Genomic DNA, 24,706 nt, shown 5'->3' on the forward strand with positions numbered 1-24,706 from the left:
TATTAGACCAGAGGCTGGGAGACGGCTTAAGGCTTAACCATGAAATCTGAGACCTAACCAATGAGCAGGACTTAGCAAGTAGAGGGGCAGAGGAAACAGGAGTGAAATGGGAGGTGAGGAGTGTACAGAGAGTGCTCCAGGCAAAGAGAAAAAAATATGTGTGATAACCCCAAGGCAATAAACTCAGGATGGGCTGGAAAATCAGGCAGAGGCCAGATCATGGGTGGCCTTGTAACACAGTTTATAGACTCCTGATTTTATTACAAATACTATGGTTTTTAATACAGGCATATCATGATTATATTATATTTTTAAAAGATACATCCAGCTACTACTTGCATAACGGTTTGTATGGAGCAAGTGTTGATGCAGGAAGCTGTCACTGCTGTCAAGATCAGAGATGACGGGAGACTAACACAGTCTTTGGGGATAGAGAAATGGATGGATTTGAAAAAGGTTTAGGAAGTGGAACTGATAGGACTTAGTAACTGATTGGTCTGGTATATTTTAGGAAACAATTAATATAAACATTATTTATATAGTCAACAATACTTGCTAAAACGACATTTCAGAGCCTTTGAAAGTAAATATAAATTTGCAAAGTTGTTATACAAATGATGACTAGGAGTAGGCTGTAAGTAATGGGAAAACTCCAAATAACAGTGGCTTAAATGAAATGGAAATTCATTACAAGATTATTTCATACTCAAAATGGTTGCTGAAGCTCTAGCCATTACATCTGAATTCCTACCAGCAGAATGGAGGAAGGAGTGATGAAGAGCCTGCTCCTTCTTTTTAAGCAATTAAGTTTCACACACAACTTTTGTTCATATCTTATGGCCAGAAATTAGTCATATGGTTACACCAATATATAGGGCAGCCTGAGATTCTGGACTTTATTCTGACCATGTGATCATGAATCCTCCAAAAACTTAGGGTCCTATTGTTACTGAGGAAGAAAGAGATAATCGATATTGGGAATAAAAGTAATTTGTACCACATTAATTTGAGCTAAGGTCTTATGTGTGGAATAGAAAAAAAATAAAACATAAATTGTACAAGGCTTTTAAAACAATAGAAAATTCAACCACATCAAAATGAACTCACTTTGAATTAGTGCTCTGCATTATGCCTAAGTTGCCAAGTACATTTTTTAACCTCAATTACAATCTAGATGGGCTGGGAAAGTTAAACAGAGCTTTCCCATCAATAAATATGGTTTTGTACTGCCACAAAGCAGACTCAGCTATGCCAGTATTTGAACATAGTTGTTTATGGTTTCATTTCCTTTACTTTTAATAGTGGCCATAAAAAGCCAAACAAATGCATTTTATTCACATTCCTTTGAATGAGGCCTTGAATTTAAATTCTGTCACTGGATCCATTAACATTTAACTACGGCTGGTGACGTATCCTCTACAGACATTCAACTTTGGAATAATAACTGTATGCAGAAAATGAGGATTAATAGCAGTCAGATAGCACATCATATATGCACCATTCAGCGTACATTTACATTGATTTATTTCATGTTTTGTCTGTTTGATGTGTTCTCAGTTTGTTTCTAATAATAAAGGCTATCAATAAGTTGCTGGGTTTTAATAATTTTGGAAAAATACTCCTTTTATCAATTATCTGCAAATGGTTCCCAGTACGCTGAAGTCAAAGACTGCTGTGACTCTTAACTTTCTTTCTACATTAAATTTTTTCTTAACATTTTTTCTACTTTTACAATTAAGCCACTGTACTGTTATGGTCATTTAAAAACTTTTCCTTCTATTGGGTGCTTCAAGTCCCAACCTCATTGAGAGAGAAGAAACTTTCAATGAACTGAAGCCACATGAAATAATATTTTTGTGATAGCTAATTAACAGCACTACATTATACTCATTTTACATACATAGTCACATTCTTAATTTTGTCAAGCAAAAGGGTCACACAAAATCAAGTCATATATTCTATGCTAAACCTAAAATTCACATTTATTTTAATTTAACTATAGGATAATAACTACATTCTTGATCTGCTTTTATCTTTTTCTTTCCATTAGTTAAAAAACATAATCATGAACAACTTATTTTATTTTAGTATTGCTACTAATACATAATTTCTGGTTCTTTTGCATTGCATATAGTATTTTAGTTCTAGTATCACTGGCATCACCTTGCAATTTCTACTGGGCAGGGAAGGGGTTTTCCTGTCACTGTGATTAATCTCCAGGTTTAGATTTACTTGTTACTCTGGATTCTTGACAAAGTTTTATATATAAAGATAGCTTATATTTATTTTCTACTTTACAGCTTTCAACGTGCATTTATACATTCTATCTCAACCCTGAAAATCAGATATCATCTTTATTTTATTAAAAAAAAGGCCCATAAAAGGGAAATAATGTTTTCGTTAGCTAGTAAATAGTAAAGGTAGAACAATGTAGTGCAAAAATGTACAGTATAAACATATACTGATGTTATGAAAATGATAAAAATGTTGAAATATAATGCAACTCAAAAACTTTGAAGATATTCTAGAAATCAGAATGCAGATAGGCTGAGATAGAGGAAAAACACCAGGGAAACTACCGCCAGGAGTTTCAGCAGGTCCATCTCAAGGAAACCTAGAGAAAATCCAAGCTGAAAGTCTTCAAATGCAGAGTCCAGGGTGGGGGCGGGGCAGGGTGGGGCGGGGGGGGGTAGGCATTGGCTTGCTGTGAGACCAATATCATGGCAAGTTACTAAGAAACCTATTCAGAACAATTGAGACCCTTTCTCTTCTCCTTTGCACTACATTTTTAGCTGACAGAAGAAGCTTTTGACCCAACAGTAAAAACAAAAAACCAGTCTTTAATGGAGGCAGTTTTGGAAACAGTTCTGGTACGGATAAATCCATGCAGAACTGAAACACAATGTGGAATTGTGGGGACCCACCTGCTAGTTCCACCTCTTTGTTCTTTCTGGAATGCCTGTTCCTGACAAACTCAGCTCATTTACCCAGAACTTGCAGTCACTCTTCACAGTGAGTGGGAATATAGATCTGCACAACAGCAAAGGAAACTTACAATAGCCACCTATGGTCCTCAGCCTAGTTTTCATTCATTAAAACAAACAAACAAACAAACAAACAAAAACCTTTCAAATCAAGACACGTGAGAAAAACCAGAGGAATGAGTAAGAAAAATACTTTTAAAAACGACTCCTGGAGAAATAGAGATGATTCAAGGAACAAAAGAAAACAAAATTATCTTTTTCACAGACATGTGAAAGAATGTCATACTTTAAAAATAAACTTCATGGGACTTCCCTGGTTGCATTGTGGTTAAGAATCTGCCTGCCAATGCAGGGGACATGGGTTCGACTCCTGGTCCGGGAAGATCCCACATGCTGTGGAGCAACTAAGCCCGTGCGCCACAACTACTGAGCTCGAGTCCTGCAACTACTGAATCCCACACACCTAGAGCCTGTGCTCTGCAACAAGAGAAGCCATTGCACCACAATGAAGAGTAGCCTTACTCTCCACAACTGGAGAAAGCCTGTGTGCAGCAACGAAGACCCAAAGCAGCGAAAAATAAAAAAAAAATTTTTAAGAAGTTTAAAAATAAACTTCCTTCCAAAAATGAAATATAGAAAAGTATCGATCAGAGAATAAGAAAAAAAGTCCTGCAAATTAACATGATTAAAAATATATAATTAAAAAATAAAATTGGCAGGACTAAAGGCAAATAATAATTCAACTTGGATTTTAAAAATATTTGAAAAAAGGAGATGAAATAGATCAACCCAGTAAGCCCAGCATTTATAAATAGGAATCCTCTAACTATCGGACATAGGCAGAGATAACCAGAAAAAGAAAAAGAGAGGAAAGTGTCTGCTAGTTAAAAAGATTTAAATAAACTAATAATTAATTTAAAATAATCTTATTGTCAAATGAGATAAACAATAAAAGACCTACATAAAGACACATCCTTTTGAAATTGCACAAGACTCCTAAAACTTACTATAAAGAAAAAAAAAATCAAGGTTTTTCACAGAAGAATGAGAACTTGACTGATATCAGAATTCTTATCATTAACACTGGATGCTAAAATATTATAGAGCAAAACTTCAGATCTAGCTGAATTATCAATCAAGTATGAGTACTATATGAAGACACAGTTTGAGACATGTAAGGACTCAAATTTATCAATAACCTGCCATATATGAATAAATGCCTTTAGAAGAAACTCAAAACAAAAAATGGAATATAATAAAAGATAACATGAGATAGAAAGTACAGAGAGAGATGAATACAGCCTAGAAGAAGATTTGGCAAATTATGGCCCATGGGCCAAATAAGGCCACCACTGTTTTTGTAAATAACATTTTATTGGAACACAGCCATGCCTATTCATTTCCTTACTATCTGTGTTTCTTTGTGCTACAATGGCACAGCACATTGTAGCTGTAGGATTAGCTGTAATGGAGACTGTATAGCCCTCAAAAACTGAGAGTATTTACTATGTGTCCCCTTATAGAAAAAGTGTGCTGACCTCAGTTTACAAGAAAGTAATTTTGTTACAATAGATAAAAGTCACTAAATCAGAATCAGAAGAATTCTTAGAGTCTAGCAATTATTAAACTGGCTTTCACTGGGATATGAGGCTGGGGATGGGTTTAGGGAGGAAGACTAATTTTATTCTGGTCTCTTTGTTTAGCTTGTTTTTGTTTGTTAGTTTATTTTTACCATGTGCAGGTATTTGGTTACCTCAAAATTAATAAATTCACCACTCATTCAAAAATATACACTGCATGCCTACTCTGTGGTAAGTAGTTGTCAATGCACTGGGGAAACAGCAGTAGACAAAGCAAAGTCCCCATACTTTTAGAATCTAAACTCGTTTGTGGGGGGAGATAGAAAACAAACAATCTTGGCATTATTATTGACATTTTGAGTCACATAATTCTTTGTTGTAGGGAGTTGGTCCATTGTAGGATATTTAGTAGCATTTCTGGCCTCTACCGATTAGATATCAGTAGCTCTTGTCCAGTTATGACAGTCAAAAATGTCTCTGGACATTTCCAAATGACCCCTGGCAGGAGGACAAATTGTCTTTGGTTAAGAACCACTGGTACAGGGTAAAAGGTTTTGGCTTTGGAGCCAGCAGACCTGGGTCTTACTTCAACCTCCACTAATTATTAGCTATTTATCTTTTTTTATTTGAAAGTATTTCTTTTTTATTATCTTTGATTTAGCAATATAATACTTGGAAAGTACTTCCCAGTATAAATACAGGCTATAGTCAAGTTAACTTGAGTACCTATAGTCAGTTTTTTTTTTTCTTTAAGGAATTTTATTGAGATACAATCGACATACAATAAACTGCATATATTTAAAGTGTACAATTTGATGTTTTTTTTTTCTTATTAGTAATGTATGTATGGCAATCCCAATCTCCCAATTCAACTCACTACTAGCTATTTGTCTTTGGGAAACATACTGAAATCCATTAAACCTCATTTTCCTCTTCTGTGAAATGGAGGTAAAAAAAACTACTCTGGGAGTGGCTTCTGCTGCTGCAGCTTCTCCTTTTGCTTCTTCTTTTCCTTCTTCCTCCCTCTCCTCCTCTTCCTTTCCTTTTCTGCTTTTTCTTCTGAAAATGTATGTCCTTGGCACATATTACACATTAAATAAATAAGAGCTATTATTATTTAATTATAATTGTAGCAATGATGACGAGGAAGAGGAGGAGAAAAGCATGTGGAGTGGAGTGTGTGCCGAGGGTAGTGAGGTAGGCCTTGGATGCTTGGGTGAGGGTCTGGTTATGCTCTCGCTGGTGAAACACTGTGATGATGGACTTGTACTACGACATGTAATGTTCTATAAAAATAACGTGGCTATGGAGCACTTGAAATGTGGTTAGTATGACTAAGGAAGTAAACTTTTAATTAGTTTTTATTTTCATTAATTTAAATTTTAAGTATTTGCCTATGGATAGCTGCTACCATGTATATTGACCAGCACAGCTCAAGGGAGCAAACAACAGCCACTGGAAGGAAAAAAATGGGAACACAAAGAAGAGCTTATATTACAGTTTGTCTGTGAGATGAATGGGGTGATGGTATTTAGGGCTGGGAGATAAAAGCATTTCAGTACCCCTGGCACTGAAAGCCTGGATGAGGGTGGTGGAAAGAAGAATTTGGAGAAGAGGTGGGCCACTGCAGTGAGGATGACCTCAGTGGATTCATTCCTATTGGTGTCTGCCTCCAGACACTGACCTCAACTGTGACCTTACTCAGTGGCCTCTGAGGTTATCGTTTTTCTTTACATATGCTACCCTGAGATCAGAACTGGGATCCATAGTTTCCAGCTCAAAATTCTTTATAAGCTCTTATAATTATCCTAATAATAGGCAAAACACGACTGCTTTTTAAAATGTTTCTCCATAGATCTGATTTTCTGAAGCTTTAATCATTTTCTTTGTGATCCTGGGTTCTTGCTGAGCTATCTACCACTTGACTAAAATTCTGTGAAACTCAGAACTAAACAGCAAATTCTTACTAATCTATCCCTCCGCCAAATGCTTTTTAAGTCAATAAGATTACGTGTTCTGTGATATATTTGGACTTATCTCCTTTTCATACTGAAAAGTTTAAAACCATTTCAGTAATAACTGATATTTTTTACTAGTATTTACTGAACTCCATGCCATGCTCACCCAGGATTCTAAAGAGCAGGGAAATCCATTTAGTGGAGGTCACAGCTACCTTGGAATGGGTTATATTAGCAGTCAAGTCAGTGCATGATTAAAATAGTCTAGATTTAGGACAATATACTCATTTATCTGTTTTGATTGCATGGCAATAGAAAGTAAAGGCTTCAGAGCCAGAACAAAGATACAAGCCCAGGTCTACCATCTTCTAGTGGAGTGATTTGTGTAGGTCACTGCATTCTTCAAACTTCAGTTTTCTTACCTGCAATAAATTTAACAATATCTGCCATTCCCATTCCAGAGATTGATGTGAGCTTTGGGATGTCATGTATTAGAAAATGCTTTGTATCACTTAAAAAGAGGTACTGAATTTTTTTTTTTCTTAAAATCTAAATGCTACTTCTTAGCTGGCCACATTATTTTAATGATTTTATAATCCAAAGTCTACATCCTGGTTCTTTTTGTGAGCATAACAGAGTAGAACTAAAAATGCATGCACATATTAAGCTATATATTACATTTATCATATCCCTTTGATTTACTGGACCATCCACCATCTTGTAGAGGAAAAGTACAGCAGTGTGACCAGAGTTATTTCAATTACTCAGGACCATGAGTGCTTGTATGATTTAATTTTTTTTTCATTGTTAGATCTCATATTTCCTCAAGTACCAATAAAAGTCTTGGAATGTCAGTCATTTTAGGGATTTCTGTCACCAACTATTTAAAGTATTGGCAGTGTAGTTTGTGCTTTTTAGGATTCTAGAATATCACAAAGTCACCTGCAGCTAAGCTCAAAGTTGTAGTAACCAGTGGCTCTTAGGTGCTATGTGAAAAGAATCCTAAATGCCAACGTGATACATCTCATTCTGTGTATATAACCATAAACTCTTACCATGAGAAAATTCTACAATGAGCAAGAAAATATTTTTAAAGAGAACTAAGTACAAATATTGTTCACCTTGGAAATAAAACATAAGATCTCGAAAAGAAACGTCATTTCCTAAGTTCCTAAACAATGCAAAGAAATATATTTTGGTCGTAATCTGTTAAATGGAGTAGTTTTGTTTTAACAATTGCCAGATGTGGATCAATGTACTTCCGCTGCTTTAAATGGTCGTAATCCAGAGTCATTAACACCAGAGAGAATCTGAAAAAGGTTAATTCAAACCATCTGAGGCAGACCCAAATGGAATCCATAAAAACTGGAGATTGATTCAGACTTTTTTTTTTTTGAGAGAAGGAGAGTTTGCATCAGAAACACCAGAAATTATCCTGTCTACTCTGAGATTCAACAATTGAATGAATGATGAAAGGGCACAGACATGGTATTCAAACTCTGGCAATTTTACCAATCTCAGTTTGACTATGCAAAGAAGACCAGCACTGTCCATTATAGAAAGATTAGAGTTTCACACACACACTCGTTTTCTTTGTTTCAACTTGGCATATGTATCAAGGGCATTTTCTGTGGTCAGCAAGGAAGGACTAAGAAGTACTAAGATGCCTTAAGACCTGGTCTCTCTCCTCAAGGATTTTTCCCAAGTTTTCTCCTTGAAGAAATGTGGTTTTCTATTTGAGATGACTTATCAAATGAAAACTAATTTGATATTTCACTGAAATTTTCAATTTAAAGTATCTAATGACACTGCTCATGCCCACTTGGGCTGTTAACAGAAAATTACAAAATAACAGTGACAAAGTCTAAACATCTGGTCATGACATGGCTTAAAGATAGAACCAGCCTTTTAAGCAAAGGATAATTGCTAATAAGTATGAGGACATCACAGGTGTTTAATATGCACTTAAGCTGTTTTTCCTTGATGATGAGTATGCCGTATTTATTTGATTTATTTTCTTAGATATTTCATAGCTGAACAGTGTGCTGTGGAAGGAATTGACCAAGTAAAGGCACCGATGTTCTTGCATCTATAAGTGATGACTGAGAGTTATGGCCTAGCAGTGGAGGCAGAAAGATAACACTCCTTCAGATGGAGTCTGTCAAGGATTCTTGTGAACACTTAGCCCCTCTGAATACTCTAATCGTCTACAAACGCATGCATCCTTCCTTCAGAGGAATGCAGGTTGCTATCACCAACCGAAACAGTCCTCCAAAGGGAAATGATCTTGTTGGGGAAAAAAAATGCATTCTTTAAATCAGAGACTATCCTCTATAGCCTCCTGTGACTTTAAGCTAAGTCCTCTAAGGCTTACATTAGGATGTGGGTGGCAAGAAGACAGGATGTGAAAATCTGGAAGCTCTGCTACTAAGCGCAGAGGAACATGAGAGATGTGAAGAGCTAGCAGGCCAGAGAATTTAGCAGGCCAGGACTGTGCTGAACATCCAAGCAGAGAGGAGGTTAAAAGTCCAAAGAAATTATGAAGCAGGGAGCAGAACTGGAGTCAAGAAACTGGCCCAGGGTTATATGCAATCACATCCCCAAACCTGAGCCACAAGAATTCATTAGATGGCATAATCAGCATTGAGCATGGGCAGAAAGAATGAAATGTCAGTAGCTCATTAGAATCGATATAATGGATCTTTCATAAAATAACTAACTGGCTGGAATTGAAAACGCTTAGACCTAAAGAGGGACAAATCTCTCTCACACCATCAGAGAGGCTTAAAAGTTGTAGTGCTACTGCAGGAAGAGAAGGATTCACATTTGACTTGCTTGTAACAGCACCAATCATTTTGAATTTTTGGGGGGGCGTGGGGGGTCTGGAAATTTACCTTCTAATCTGTTGCTAATCAAAGCATGGTTCATGATTCAGAAGCATCAACAGCATCTGGGAGCTTGTTAAAATATAGAATCTCAGGCCCTTCCCCAGACCCACTCATTCCGAATCTGTATTTTAATAAGATCCCCAGCTGATTCATCTCTGCTTTAAAGTTTGTGAAGCTTATCTCCTAGTATCTACTCTTATACCGTATCATGCATTCTCTGCACAGCTGACTCAATACTCTTTTAATTTTGGTTTACCCACTGATTATTTTCCCCCTCTAGAGAGAAAGTTCTATTAGGGCAGGAAAAGAGCAAGGAATTGGTGTTCAATAAATATTCACTGAATGAATAAGTGAATTTTCCTCCAGTCTGAGATAAAGTCTGGATGATATGTGAGGTCCCCATATCTTTACCACTAGAAAACTCACTCCCTTTTCTTTCACTTCTATCTGCAGGGAAGATGAACTTTGCTTGCCAAGCCCAAATACCTGTCTGTGCTCTTCATCTCCTTTACATTAGGCCCTTGCTCTTTGTGTGTCCTTCTTCTGCTTCCATACATAGCACACTCCCCTCCCCCCATCCCTCCACCCCCCACCCCCCCACCGTCTCTTTCTGCACCCTCCCCTTCAGTTTAGGACTTCCCATGTTAGTAAGAGAGGCAGAAGTCACCACCCTCCTTGCCTTACATATTCTCTTCCTTTGAACCTCAGCCTTCTTAAGCATGTTTTCGTATTCTTTTCATATCCTGATTTACTTATTCACTTCTCGAGATCTTGCTTCTGTCTCCACAAGTTGATTGGTTTGAGTCAGACCCAGATTCAAAACTGGTCCTAAAACTTGTGCAATTCTCTCAGTCCCTGGTCCTTCATTTTTTAAGTGGAGATATGTGTAAGAATCAACATCGGAGTCACTGTGATAATTAAAGTGCCTGTCACAGAGGCCGGCACATAGCAGGTGCTAAGGTAATTTTAGATTCCCTTCCTTGGAGGAAAGCTGAAGCTAATTTTGAAACCAGCAAATTATATCTGACCAGGAATTTGACGACATAGACCACAGTGATTCTGTTGTTAGGAAATATCCATTGGAAATCACTTGAAATATGGTGTAAGAGTGATATACAGAGTATCCCATCGCAGTATTATGATGACAGTGAAAAATCAGGAACAATGGGGAAAACACGTCCAATGTTTACATGATAGAACATTATGCAGGTAGCAAAATGTTGTAAGAGATGAGTGGGAAAAAAGGCAGAATTCAAATTGTATGGTTCTGATCCTGATTGTATAAATTTAAATGCAATAGAGGAAAAGAGGTAAGCTAAAAAAAGGTTTAGAAAGTGTTAACCATAATCTCTGGATTGTGTAATTATGGATGGCGACTGTTTCCTTCCTTGTACTCTTCTAAATTTTATAAATTTTACAAAATGTGGTTTTATTGTTTTTATAACAGAAAAATTACTGAAATAAATAATAAACCCAGAAGCCTTTTATTTATTCTTATTCTTCAATTTTTTTTTCTGGAGAATTTGCATTTTAGCCTTGTTTTCTATTACTTCAACTGCCTTCTTTTTCTTTGCTTTAAAAAAGAAAATTTTCCTTTAACTTTGTCAACCCATCCCTCATTCTGCATCCTAAAGGTGAACTCTGTCAAGAGTTCCCTCTCTGGTCCTCTTCTCATCTTTCTTGTTAATGTCATCACCTTCCTAGTCCTCTAATTTCTCTTCTCAGCCTTCAATCTACATGTTTGGCAACCTACTAGACCAGTCCATCCACAGCCAGCCATCACGGCCTAAACTGGCCTATTCGTTTTTTATTCACTCTCTCATTCATTCAGTCAGCATGTATTGGCTGTCCGCTACATACTAGGCTGTCTGCTAGAGACTAGAGATACAATCAAAATAAAAGGGGGGCCCTTTCCTCAAGCAACTTTTACCTACCTTTCTCCCCTGATTTTTCCAGTTGTCAAATTCATACGTTAGAGTCACCATTGAGTCCTTCTGCTTTTCCTCCCTCCTACCAATCAAGTGGTTGCTATTCTCAGTGTATAAATTTGTGCTCAGAAACATCTTTCCTTTTCAGGACCTCTTTTTCAATGCCCACTGTCAACACCCTCTTTGAGCCTTTATTTTTTCCTCCATTATCCTATGAGAGCTTCCAAAGTGATACTTTCTTCAATATGCTGTCACACACAACCCTTCATATACAGAGCTATAAAGTAAGTCCTCTGAAAACACAGTGTAGGTCATTGTGGTCTCCTATTCAGAATACAGTCAGTAGCTTTTCAGTGAATACTGAAAAAATTTCCTCAACTTGGCATTTACAATCTTCTTTCAATGTACTAGGTTGAACTGAATGAAATTTTCATTTTTTAATTCAGAAAGGGTAGAAGATTAGGCATTTCGTATGGTACAACCTAACAGTATTCACATACCTTTCCATCCTTATCTTCTAAGAATTCCCTTCTTCTGCCCTGCGTTCTAGAATATAAATGGCATCAGTCTGTGCTTTCCTTGCATGTTCATTTCCTTAGGTTCCTTTGCTAATGTCGTTTGTTCTTCCCTAGGAGCTCCCCTAGGAGCTCCCCCAGGAATTATCTCTTCCTTGAATACTTCTATTCATCCCTAAATTCCACCTCAAAAGACTCATCCTCCACTGTTGAGTCTCTTCTCAATTGTTAGTAATCCTGCCCAGCAACGAGCCTCGGTGCTACTTCTTGGTTTTAATCTGCTGCACCCAGCTGAGCTCAAAAGGGATTCTGTTGTATATACTCCCTTTTAAGTAGAGCATCCTAATACATATTTGTGTAATTGCTAGTGCCCTCAGTTATTTTTCTGGGTTAGAGAGTTTTACTTTAAGGTTGGATGTGTATTTTCACACTGTTTCCTGCTAGTTTATCTATTTTGGCCATATGACACTTCTACCATTATTTAAATTAAAAAAAAAAGGCCTTTGCAAGATATGGCATCAGTTATACTATTTAGCACTTGAATTTTCTGGCTAATTTTCTTACATAGATGATGCAATTCAGTAATATGACTTCGCTGTAATGACACAGGAGATGCTTTAGGAATTTACTTATTTCAAAATTCTCTATTTATCTCTGACATTCTTCCTTCAAGAATAAAAATCCTCAGGTTAAATATAAAATATATATTAAAAACATAAAATATACCAGAGCTTGAATATTACAGTTAAGTATTCGAAGATATATTCACTCCTACCTTATATACATAAAACCAAGAATCTACAAGCATACTCTTTTAACCTTATTTCAGTAACATATATTTCACGTGCATAATAAAACATTAAAATAATGACTATGAGCCAAAAAACCTACTAGAAAGAAACGTAGTATTCTGTGATTAATATGAAGGACTTTGGGCCAAACTTGTGTTGACTGTCCAATTGGAATCTCGGTTCATTCGTAACATGGAGACCATACTCACCTCCCAGGATTGTAGGGAGAGTTAAAATGTAGTAACGCATGTTAAGGGCTTAGGATATTATCTAGCACATAGTTAATAACAAAAATTATAGTTTTATTAATAAAAATAAATGACAAGAATTACATTCCCTAAAGCTATTATGATTCTAGAAGTTTCCTTACAGAATATATATATGTATACAATCATATATATAAAATGCTGTCATACTTAGTAGTCCATAATAAGCAACCAAGCATTTAAGAAGATTATGACATCATTCCCAGTATTACATTGAGAGAGAGAAAGAGAGTGGCCCCCCCACCCCGTCTGCTGCAGCAAAATCTTGGCTGAAGACATGAAGAGCGATAAACAAAGCCCAAGCCTGGGAGTAGTATTTAGGAAGCATCCATAAAGCAAAACTCATACTGCAGTTTGGCATCTTTCCCCTAGCTGGTCAAAGTGAAAGGGGACATTTCAAAAATTCTTTCCATCTTAATCTAAGACCAGAAAAATCCTTTTGAATACAGCCTGAAGAAATTTTTGCACATGGTTTGCCTGATTTTCTACCTGGTATTAATTATCTAATTAATTTTGATTAATTAGAAACACATAATGAATATTCTAGGGAACTGAAAAAAAATGTACCAAATATCTGTTTTACAGTCTGTAATCTCATGAAAAACAAGAACAAAAAAGTAATGGGGGAAAATACTGACGACGTCATTTATCCACCAAATAAATAAATATTTATTGAACTCCTGCTGTTGAGATGAGTGAAAAAAATCAGTAAAGGAATTAACTAATGTCAAGACGATATTGATTACAAAAGCCATGATCCAGGTCCCTGACTCTCTTAGAGTCCAATAGCCAAATTCTATTTTGATTTGACAGTATAACAGGCTATTTGAATAAACTCTGATTTATTACACAAAATGTATCAACATAACCCAAGATGAATTTTAAAATGGTCCTAGAAAACTTAGGGATCAAGAAGCTTTTGGTGATGTAATATGCCACTGCTCTAATACAGAGCTGATTAATGCCTATTGACAATATACTGAATACATTTTTTAGTGGTTAAATAATAACTTTATCCTTTTCCAATTCACGTAAATACCCTAAAGTTCAAAACTCATATAGGGAGTTACTAAATGAGTCTAAAGATCAGGAAACAGATTCTCACCTGAAATATATCCTGTAGAAATTTAGTTAGATGGGAAAATACCAAACAGATTTTTTAAAACCAAGTATGAAATGTTTTCACTTACTCTGAGCGAAACCTAAAAAGAGAAAATGGTCCTAAGGGTTTTACAACATCCAAGAGGAATAGTAAGTCCTGTTTGGAAATTTCATACATGATTCCACTGAGAAATTTCTGAGGGAAAAAACGCAATCTATTTCACATATCTCTGAGACTAGCCTGTTAGATTTTGTTCAATATCTGAAATAATGCAATTTCCTTTTTTAGAGCACTGATTTATTTTAATGAATTCATTCTTCTGTGCAAAAATATTACGTGATGCTGCCTACACTCTGGAAGGGGGTGACAGTGGCAAGTGCCCCTTCCCTCTCTCCCACAGTAACTACCCACAGCAGCAAGCTCTTAATAAGTGCTTGTGAAATGAATAAATTAAGGTTCTCATAATTACACATTGCAGAGAAAATTAAACAAGCACAATGCATTCGTCTCCTTCAACTGCCACAAATATTCACACTCACAGGTGTATACTTGCTTACTTCTGGTATTTCAAGATCAGTAGTTAAACATTAGCCATTTTTTAAGTACATTTAAGAAAACAAACCTTACTGCATAAAATATTTTGGACTGATACTCTTGAGAGGAAATACTATGTGAATGCCAAGGAAAGATTTAAAAGATGTATTGATCTTCTCAGCAAGGCAGAAAACGTCTTCCATTTTTTAAAAGGCAAATTATAAACATTGGTTTTACTGACATGAGTATATGTTCATGTCAAAAATCATCTTAAAGAATTAAAGAAAAGGTAATACCCATAGTTTGGCATTTCCAATCAATATATATCCTGATGCTGAATTTGAAAATTAATATTTTTCACGTAAGGCAGAAGGCCAAGTATCAATGATTCAACTGCTTTCACAGCAAGATGAAAGATTACTTTCTTATGCTGTCAATGCTGAATAAAGCATATGTAAAATCGGTTCTTTCAATAACAATCTCAACCTTTAAATATATACAGTGCTAAAGAATAAAGCATCAGTGAAGAAGCTACAATAGTTTATTTGCAAGACCCAACAATACTGAGTCATTCCTGGGCTTTCGTCTCTAGTGCTCATTCTACCTGGGAAGGGCAAGCCATTTTATTTAGCCATTTAAAAATTATCACTTATTATAGGATCCCCTCAGATAAAATCATTACTTAGCATATTTCTTAAATTCAAATTATTTAATTTTTCATTAAGAGAGAATTTTGGATATTTTTTAAAGCTGTTACAATGGCGAAAATCCCTAAATAAGCCAGAAATACTGATATTTGCTAACAACTTGCAGCACAGACAAAAAACATAATTCTTTAGGCATCTTAAAATCAAAACAGCCTTGGATAATGGCATTCTCTGCACAGCAAATCATACATGCTATAGGTAATGACCAACGTAGGCTTAGGGATAAAAGACCAACCATAAGAGATTAATCTAAATAAAACATTCCAAATCCTCTCTGATTTTCCTTCATTTAAACACCCAAACAAAACATGTGGTACCTTTTAATTTTCTGAATGAGTAGTTTCCAATCAATGTTTCTTCGGTTAGAGACAACAAGCGGAAGAATCTACTGAAACAAAACAAAAGAAAGAAATTCATACATAGACTTATTAACTAAATATTGAAAACTGTAACTCACCAGTAAGCAAATGCATTCTTTCTATCCAGATAATAAATCTACGTCTTGAGATCTGTAGCACAAAAAATGCAGTACTTGAATGTTTAGGAAGCCCAGTAAGGAATTTAAAAGCATTTTAATTCAAGATCACATAACGCAGATCCTTTGAAAAATGGATTCAAAAGAAAACAAAATAAAATGTAAAAAACCCCAAACCATTACCAGCGCAAATGCAGCGATACCACCCAAGTCTAGCCTTTGAGAATTGCTGCAGAATCCTTCTCCCCGAGCATTATCTCCGCGGGCTGGCTCCAGCCTCTCTAGCTCTAGACAGACGCAGTCTGCAAGCCACCAGCTCCTGTCTGTGTGTGTCGGGGAAAGGGAAGCTGCAAATTAGAAAAAGTCCCCGCAGTGGCGAAAAGGAAAATAAGGCGAGTGGGAGAGGGAGAGAGAGCTCACTAGCCTCAGAATTTTCGAGAATGATGACAAGCCACCCAGTTCCGCCATCATTCACTGACAATAAGATGTAGCTCTGGCGTATGATTTAGCGGTTTGCATAGGGGCTTCTGGTATCAAATGCCTGACAGGCATCTTAATTGCCTCCACCCAAGTGTGTTCCCAGGAGTCGAGTCTATAAGCCTATGAAAGTCATCATCTGTTCTCCTTTGTGTTAATGCCAGACACACACATACACACACACACACCGTGCTTAAATAGAGAAACCGTTTTCCGGCATATAGGATTACAAATAAGTGGGGCTACACAAACTGGACATGACTAAATGATAGTTTATGGGAATTTTTATTATCTGCATTCATGGCATCAGAGATTCTTTGATGTTTTGTCATGGGCAGATAATTACAATATTTTAAAAACTGAGTATCATATATTGCTTATTTATACTTCCAAATAAATAATTGTTCATTAGAGAAATGTGTATATTTTTTAATTGAAAATTCGATCCCTTTGTAACTGTGATAATTACGCACCTGGCAATGGTCTCCTTTCAGGGGAGAATGCAGCAAAAAACAAAGAGGATTAGGAAACCGGGGTTGATGTGTGATTTCTGGGGGCAATCTATTCTATTCCTTTCACATACAAAAGCAAAAAGAGGTAGCAACCAGCTTGAGTAGTGAGACTTTACAGTCCCTGAGGACCAAGACAGGGAATTGAATCTCTGGCATAATCAGTATCCCCTTTATATGAGCAACTGAAATTAACAGTTGAATATCACTGTTTTACAGTGCCCCTTATGTAGGGAGGTTAAGTATGGAATAATTCCCTGCATTTATTTCCTGGACAAAGGGGATGAGGAAAATGTTAATAAATAAATTAATTTATATAGCGTTGTTAGTGCCCTGCATCAATGAATGGAACAAAATTCCATGTGTACCAAAAGGGCTGGCTGTGAGGAAGGTTGCTGGGAGGGAGCATCACCATGGTTACCGGAAACAGAAAGTAGGAAAAAAAAAAAAAAGGTGATGATAGAGAAGATGGAAGGAGACTACAGTGGAGGAAATTCAGAGACAGAACGATATGCTTCATTTTTTTCTTTCTGGAAAGAATTATCTCAGTTTTATATTAGATTTCGAATGCATTAGGATGAATTTGCATTCTGTCATCCACCTTTCTTCTCCAATCTTTGACTGCTAGTTAATTTTGCTTTCATAAGTTTGGTTCTTTTGTGTGAGCTGGATCCCGATACTCCTTGTCTCTGATCCTATCCTGGGTTCATGGACAACACTCAGCCTAGTCCCCGCCCTTTGTTTCACAGGTGTGAAAGCTGAGGCCCAGGGAATCTGACCAAGGTCACAAAGCTGGCTGGAGACCCAATGGAGACACCATCCCAGTTTCCTGGTTCAGGTCCCCTCTTTTTCTTCTATCACCAAATGACTTTATTTATGTTCTTTCTTCCATTCTGTTTGCAAGAAAAACAGATTCCAGAAACATCCTTTGTCTTTGATTTTGTAAGCCTTCTTTTATTTGCTAAAGCAGAGATCTTCCTCTTTAAAATTATGCATTGCAATCATTCTCAGGACTACCTTTGCTTAATAGCTGCGCTGTACTGTACTGGAGGTCTGGAAAATCTGGGGTAGTTATGTCACTGCTTTTCTTTCATTTCCAGTTTGGCAATCAGACTGGCATGATCACCCTTTTGTGAACCTATCTTGTGGAGCCTGAACTTAATCGGCATATACTAGGCACTCTGTCATCCCTGGCATCGTTCTTTCTGCAAGCATGAAATTGGGTAACCGAATTGAATCAGCCTCCCAAGGTTCCTCCTAGTTATAGACAATGTGAACCTTCCTGGGGTTACCCACATAATGAGGCTGCAAAATTGGCAGCTCATGTAAAATTAAAAAAAAAAAAAAGAAAAAGAAAAAAAAAATCACTCAAAGCAACCACTGGGGGGCACAATATTTGTTAAAATCTTTCTGACCTACTCAGTAAAAAGTGTGAGTAGGATTTTGACCCTGATGTTTTACTGCCTTTATTTCCTTTCTAAAATATTCTTTCAATATTCAGTTCTTATGACTCATTGCTTTTAGGTTAACTCATTGATAAGTAGGGTCATATTGCCTTTTTTGATGTCTGAAATACAGTTGCTGCCACCACTACTACCCTCTGTCCCCAGTACGTCAGCTATAAAATAAATTAGTCACAGTAAAAACAAAATATGATTATTCTAGGTAATAATTACAAGAGATATCAGGTTTCAGTGAATGCCACATAGTGGTTAAGATTCTTTTACCCCAAAAAGTATCTCTTTAAGTACGATCTTTCTATTAAATGTCTATTTCTTCTTCAGTGATTTTGGACATTAAGGTTATTTTTCAAAGCAAATGTTTTTGTTTTAACATGCTGTCCTCTATTGTTCACTTCTGGGCATAAAAAATGATGCACAAGACTGTCATTTCTTGAAACATGAATCATATTTTATCAAGATCTCATAAAGCACACACATGGTCTTGGTCAGTATAAAAGTTATCTCAGCTTCCAAAAATATTTAATTCTCCTTGGGAGCCGTTTAATATTTGGGGATACCTGGTTCAGTCAATGAGAAAGAGTAGGCATATTCTTTTTCTTTTCTTTTTTTCCATTTGTTAGTAGAACTCTAACTCATCCGTTGTAGAATAAGCACTATATGTAAAACATTAATTCTTGCCTTTAAGTATGTTATATTCTGAGAACTCAAGATGACACGTATTTGAGAGACTTTCATGATTTTTATATTTATGCTTAAGAGCCTCAGCTATCGTCTAGCACCATTTGTCGGCTCATTTAACTAATTTTAATGTCACACACATATATATTTCAGACACTTGATAGGTTCTAGGTATGGGAAAAAAAGGAACATTTCCTCCTCAAGGAACTTCAATTATACTGAGTGGAACATAGAAGTAAACAGAAATCTAAGTTTACACTTTTTTTTTCACTTTGATGAGACATGATGTCTCTGCCCCTCTGTTATACCTGTTTTATCTCAGGTCCTGATCTTTATGAATTCCCTGATCCCAAATTCAGTTAGCTCACTCCTGTGGCTCTTCTGGAATACTCTTGGTTTTCTTCCTTAAGTATACTAGTCTGTATATTTCTGTATCACCCTTTAAGCCCTTTAGGAATGGATAATGGAGGTATTTCTTCCTTATGTCCTTGAAGCCTTTGGTCACATGTCATTTTCCCAACTAGGGCTTTCCCAACTACCATAATGAAAGTTGCAGTCCTGTCCCTCTCACAGTCCTTCATCCCCTGCCACTTTTCCCTTTTTCTGTAGCACTTATCACTTTCTATCACACCATAAACTTTTATTTACTATGCTTACTGCTTGTTACCTGCCTCACTCTCTAGTTACATGAAGGAAGTTATCTTTATGTGTTTGGGACACTGATCTATCCAAAGTCAGTGCTTGGAACTTATGGTACTCAAAAACATCTTTTAAATGAGTAAATGTGGAAATCACCTTAGTGGATGAGTTGGAGTGTTTAAGCACAAGAAAAGTCTTGGGTTTTATATCAATTTCCTTGCTCTATATGTTCAGTCTTCCTTATGAACATTGTCTTTTATTTGTATTATAAATCAACTTTTCCCGTGGGATCAATAATTTTTTGTAATTTCATTAAAGGATATACATTTATTTAAAACAAGGACTTGCCTCCTACTTTCTTCGAATTCTGCAAAGTACCTAGCATAGGGCTATCAGCTCTTAAATGCTGAGAAAGAGCTTGTTTGAGAAATCATACTTCTATTAGTGTTAAATATGCTCAAATTTAATCTTTAGATTATTTAAATTAAAATAGAATAATTATTAAATTAATACTGTCTCATGGCCAAAATGCTTTGAAATGGCTTTCTATAAATTGACTATAATTACTATAATTTGTACTTTAAAAAATTATTGGATTGGTCAAAAAGTTCATTCCAGTTTTTCTGTAAGATGTTATGGAAAAAACAGAAAAAACTTTTTGGCCAACCCAATAATAATACAAATAATAATTACACTTTACCTAGTACTCTTAAATTTGTTATTCTAAATATATTTAGTTCTCTTGGGTATACACCTAGACATGGAATTAGTGGGTCATAAAGTAGACATACATTCAGCTTTACTAGCTATTGCCAAACAGTTTTCAAAAGTGTTCATACTAATTTACACTCCTACCAGCAATGTATCAGAGTTTCCATTGTTCTACCAGTATAATTTTCAACACCTGGAGAGCTTTTTAATTCCCAACGTGGTTCTTCAAGGGTAATGAGACTATAACTTGATGAATTCAACTAGCAATTATTTTTCCTAATAATAATAGAATATTATGGTGCCATTGGTTTAGAAACTCTTTGTTCACAACAAATCTTAGGATCTATAGTGAACATTATGCAAAAGGGTTCTGGTATGAATATATATTTTATAAATGTGACATGCAACTGTGGCTGCATAAGTAAAGGCCCTATGATGATTATGTGTTTGTTAGATAAATGAGTTGTAAGGGGATATTTTACTTAGAAAGGAGAAGATATTTTATACGGGCTTTTAATAAATTAATAGGCAACAGTGAAGTGAAAAGCTGTATAGTAAAATCTGCATCTTAGAGATATATCAACAAAGTACGACATGTCTGCAGCAACACATACTGAACTGCACTATTATGACAAAAGAAAGGACAGTTAAGGTGTTTCCAAAACTGTTCCTTTGATCCAAATCCCTTGCCCATTAGTGTCCACCATTACCATTAGTTTATTTCAGCAATAGTCTACTTCTTTTTCTCTAACGCTAATCTTATACTTCCTTTTTGGTCCATTTAAAGTTCTGTCCTCTTTCATAATGGCTTCCAGAAATCTCCCAGGACACAGTGCCACAAAGCTCTTTCCTTTCTCTGAATCACTATGATATCAAAAAAAAATCACCATGATACTATAATGCTTGATATTATATATGGCCTCTGGCTGGTCTTCGGTTGTTTATGCTGTTATTTTGGTATTGACCAATTAAAAAAGTGTAAGATATGCTTCTCATACAAATTTTTAAGTTCCTATAATGTGCCAACCTCTTTGAACACATTATTTTGTTCAACAACTCTGTTATGAACCTTCCTTTCACAATTGAGGAAACAGGCCCAGTTAGGTTTAGGTATATACCAAGGACACACAGTTGGTAAGTGGTGGAGCAGAAATTCAATCCCTGGACTTCTGAGCTAACTGGTTTGTAACTCAGCTTAACACTTCTAAGGTATCAGAAGAGGAGAGATAAATTAAACATAGAATTAAGAATTTTCCATTTTTCTAGGACAGGTACTTAAGACAGACTATGTATTACTCTAGGTGTGCATGAAAGAGATAGTATTAGAAACAAGAATTTTTCCTTTCAGAATTACTTCAAATTCCATCAGTTCATGTTTAAATGATGTATGTGTGAACATAAACATTCCTATAGTTGAGGAAGACATTGTAATTTTATTTACTATCTATCTGGTCTATTCTTGGCAGAGTATATAGAGTCATGCGTGAGATACATGCTTATGTGCTTTTTAAAAACTCCACTGTTTGACAATTTGAGTTTATCATGTATGTTTTTAAACATCTTGTTGCAATTAATCTATGTCTTAGAAATAGAGATTATAATAAAATACCTGTCTCATATAGTCAATCACTACCCTCATTTTATTATATCAAGTTAGAAATAATCAAATACCCTGGTGAATCTTAAAGGTTACATCAGAGAACATTATATCAACACTATATTATATAATGCATGTCTTATTTAAATTAAATTTATTTATAGTCAGATTTTGGCTGTGGGTACTTTTCTTCCAAATAACTCTATTCCCTCCATCAAGACTCTCCTCAGATATTATCTTCTCAAGGACGCGGAACCTACATCCTATTTAACACTGCATCTGCAATTGCCATTCTTAATCTCCTTTATCCTATTTTGCATAATACTTATCATTTTCTAATAGACTATATAATTTACCTATGTTTATTCTTTACTGTCTTCTCTCCTCATTCACTTGTAAGCTCCGTGAAGGCAAACTCTTTGCCCGTTTTTTTCACTAATGTATCCCAGGTACCTAGAACTGGGCCTGGTACATAACTGATACACAATATTCATTGAGCTCACACCTGTGTGAAAAAATAATTTAAATTATAACACTAAAACTCATATAAAAAGCATGAATTACCTCCTAAAAATTCGGAATTCTGAGCTCATCAGTTGAGTACATTCAGTTTCAGAAATCATTAGAAAAAACCCACGGTTTAAGTATTTCATTTAGTTTATGTCTTGGTGAACAAATACACAAGTTTGAGGCTTTTCATCTTGGCACATTTATAGCCATTTTGAGTACATCCCTCCTTTTACTTTAGATTTTTAAAAATAGTTATTGATATGTTTATTATTTATTCTTACAAAAATTCTTCTAGCAATTTTTTTACTTGGTTGTGAATCCTTAGTTATAACTTGCATGTTTATCTTCATCTTTCCAATCACCTAAAAGTTGATACAAACTGCTTCCTTTCACTATAGGAGATACAACTAGCCTGTGGGGAAACCACATTTACAGGAGAAATGGGCAGCCATGAAAGAAAATTATGAGAATTAGTGTTGAGGAATTCTCACTTGATAAAATTTTCATTTAACAGTCAGTCAAGCAGAATCATCTTCAGGAGTTATGAATTTGTTAGCTAATCTTGCCGAAGTAGGAAATGAACCTTCATTTTATCTAATGTCTCCACAAGTGGGAACATTACAGTTTAATGGAAGACTGGATAAGGACACAAAACCAAATGCCACAAAATCAAATGCTGCACTGCATGACATTAGATCTAAAATCCTAATCTCTTCTTGGAGACTGCTAAGAGAGGTTATTTTGTTTACTGCTCTCCAAGCTTAGAAGACTGTTACCTCAATATTCTAAATCTTTGTCATTCCTTAAATACTCAACAACCTTGGAGAAATGGAGAGCTAGCAGTAATTGAGAGGTAAGCTAGTGCCAATCCATTTGAATTAGGCAGTCTTTAACCTGAACATCACTAGATCATTCTGAAAAGGTTTAAATTCTGCAAGCTCCTACACCATTTTCTTGCAGTGTTTAGTATTTCCAGTTCAAATCATAAAACGTCTACTGTGATGGTTTAATAAATGCAATGCCATATGTGAAATGATTCCTGAAAATGTATATATTACAGGAATTTAGTTTGTGAATAGCCAACATCCACATTCTGAAAATTCATGAAATCCATACTTATTCTCTCTGCTGTTTAGGGGAGAGTAGACCCTAAGGTGATCGCCAACAAGAAATGCATAGGAAATTTCTTAGTCCCTGTCATTCCTCTTTCTCTAGTCCTTGTATCAGGGGTATATTAGAGATAGGAGGAGAGAATTAAGGGATATGGGTATTTAGTTAGAGATAGTTTAAATAAAACAGCTTGTCAGAACTACACACACTTCAACTATTTAGAATATATTCGACGGTATATCTAAATGTGCACTAAGGTCCTAAATCCTCCTATTGATTGAAACTAAAAAATATAATGATGGATACCAAATCCCTCGTGTGAAAAGAGAGGGGAACTGTAATGGAGAATGGGGGCACTTTTATGTTTCATTCTATCATCAGATTTCTAAGCTACAAAAGACATTGGCTTTTAAATTAAAAAGAAATATTATACATGATCAATGTCTATAAATGAATATTCTTCCTCAACAGTACCATCAAGTTGGCTAGAAAGAGTTCATGTGGGAAGGATTCTATATGGCAACATTTGAAATTACATTATATTTATACTATCATTTTCCATAGTTTTGTGGGTTTTTTTCCTCTTTTGCTTCTAATAGCAAACCTATAATTGAAGAAATGAGTGTTTTATTTAATACTCTGGAAAAAATAACTCAAGAGTTTTTTCTAGACATTGTCCATCTACTGTGACTTATTTTTCAAATGGAGTGTGATAATATGCTGTTTGCAAAGGTAGCCATTGTAAATATCTGGGCCAACAAATGTGTCTGGGAGAGAAATTTCCACATCCCTAAGACCACTAACTTTTTTCCTTAAACTGCCACATTCTTATTGTTTTTTTTTTTCCTTCCTTTCCAATTCTTTATGCTTTGCCCCTTTTCCATATCCTCCTTCTCGTTTTACCCCAAAGTCAGGGGGGGTACGGTCAAGGAAACAGGAAAATATTTAAGGAATTATCTAAATAAACTTTCTACCAAGGTCCTGCGGTTTCATGTTAGTTGAGGGCAGACTCCATGCATTTTACACCATTTTCTTTCTATAATATCCAGCAGTCTCTTTTTGCATTGGTGCACAATAAATAATGTTAATTTGTTGACTTAGGGAAAAAAATGGAATTTGAGATGGGGAGAAAAACATGTGGTATTGTGATCACTGTACATAGTACTACAGCATGGTATCTATTTATTTTGAACCCAGTGGAACTAAAGAAATAAAGAGAATACAGTGCCCAGCTTATAGATACCTTCTGCTGAAACACCTGTGGGCACATAGATGCCATATAAG

General features: G+C 35.7%; 1 protein-coding gene across 4 annotated transcripts in view; it reads right to left on the reverse strand.

Annotated features, from left to right (window-relative positions):
• Positions 1 to 24,706, reverse strand: part of MAP2 (microtubule associated protein 2) — a 278,408-nt gene that overhangs the window by 129,695 nt on the left and 124,007 nt on the right. For all 4 annotated transcript variants that reach the window (XM_057745157.1, XM_057745158.1, XM_057745156.1 and 1 more), the window contains exon 3: positions 15,571 to 15,638. The gene's annotated coding sequence lies outside the window, so the exon portion shown is untranslated. The remainder of the gene's footprint in view (positions 1 to 15,570; positions 15,639 to 24,706) is intronic.

Source organism: Hippopotamus amphibius, chromosome 8, assembly GCF_030028045.1.
Source record: "Hippopotamus amphibius kiboko isolate mHipAmp2 chromosome 8, mHipAmp2.hap2, whole genome shotgun sequence".
Taxonomy (NCBI): domain Eukaryota; kingdom Metazoa; phylum Chordata; class Mammalia; order Artiodactyla; family Hippopotamidae; genus Hippopotamus; species Hippopotamus amphibius.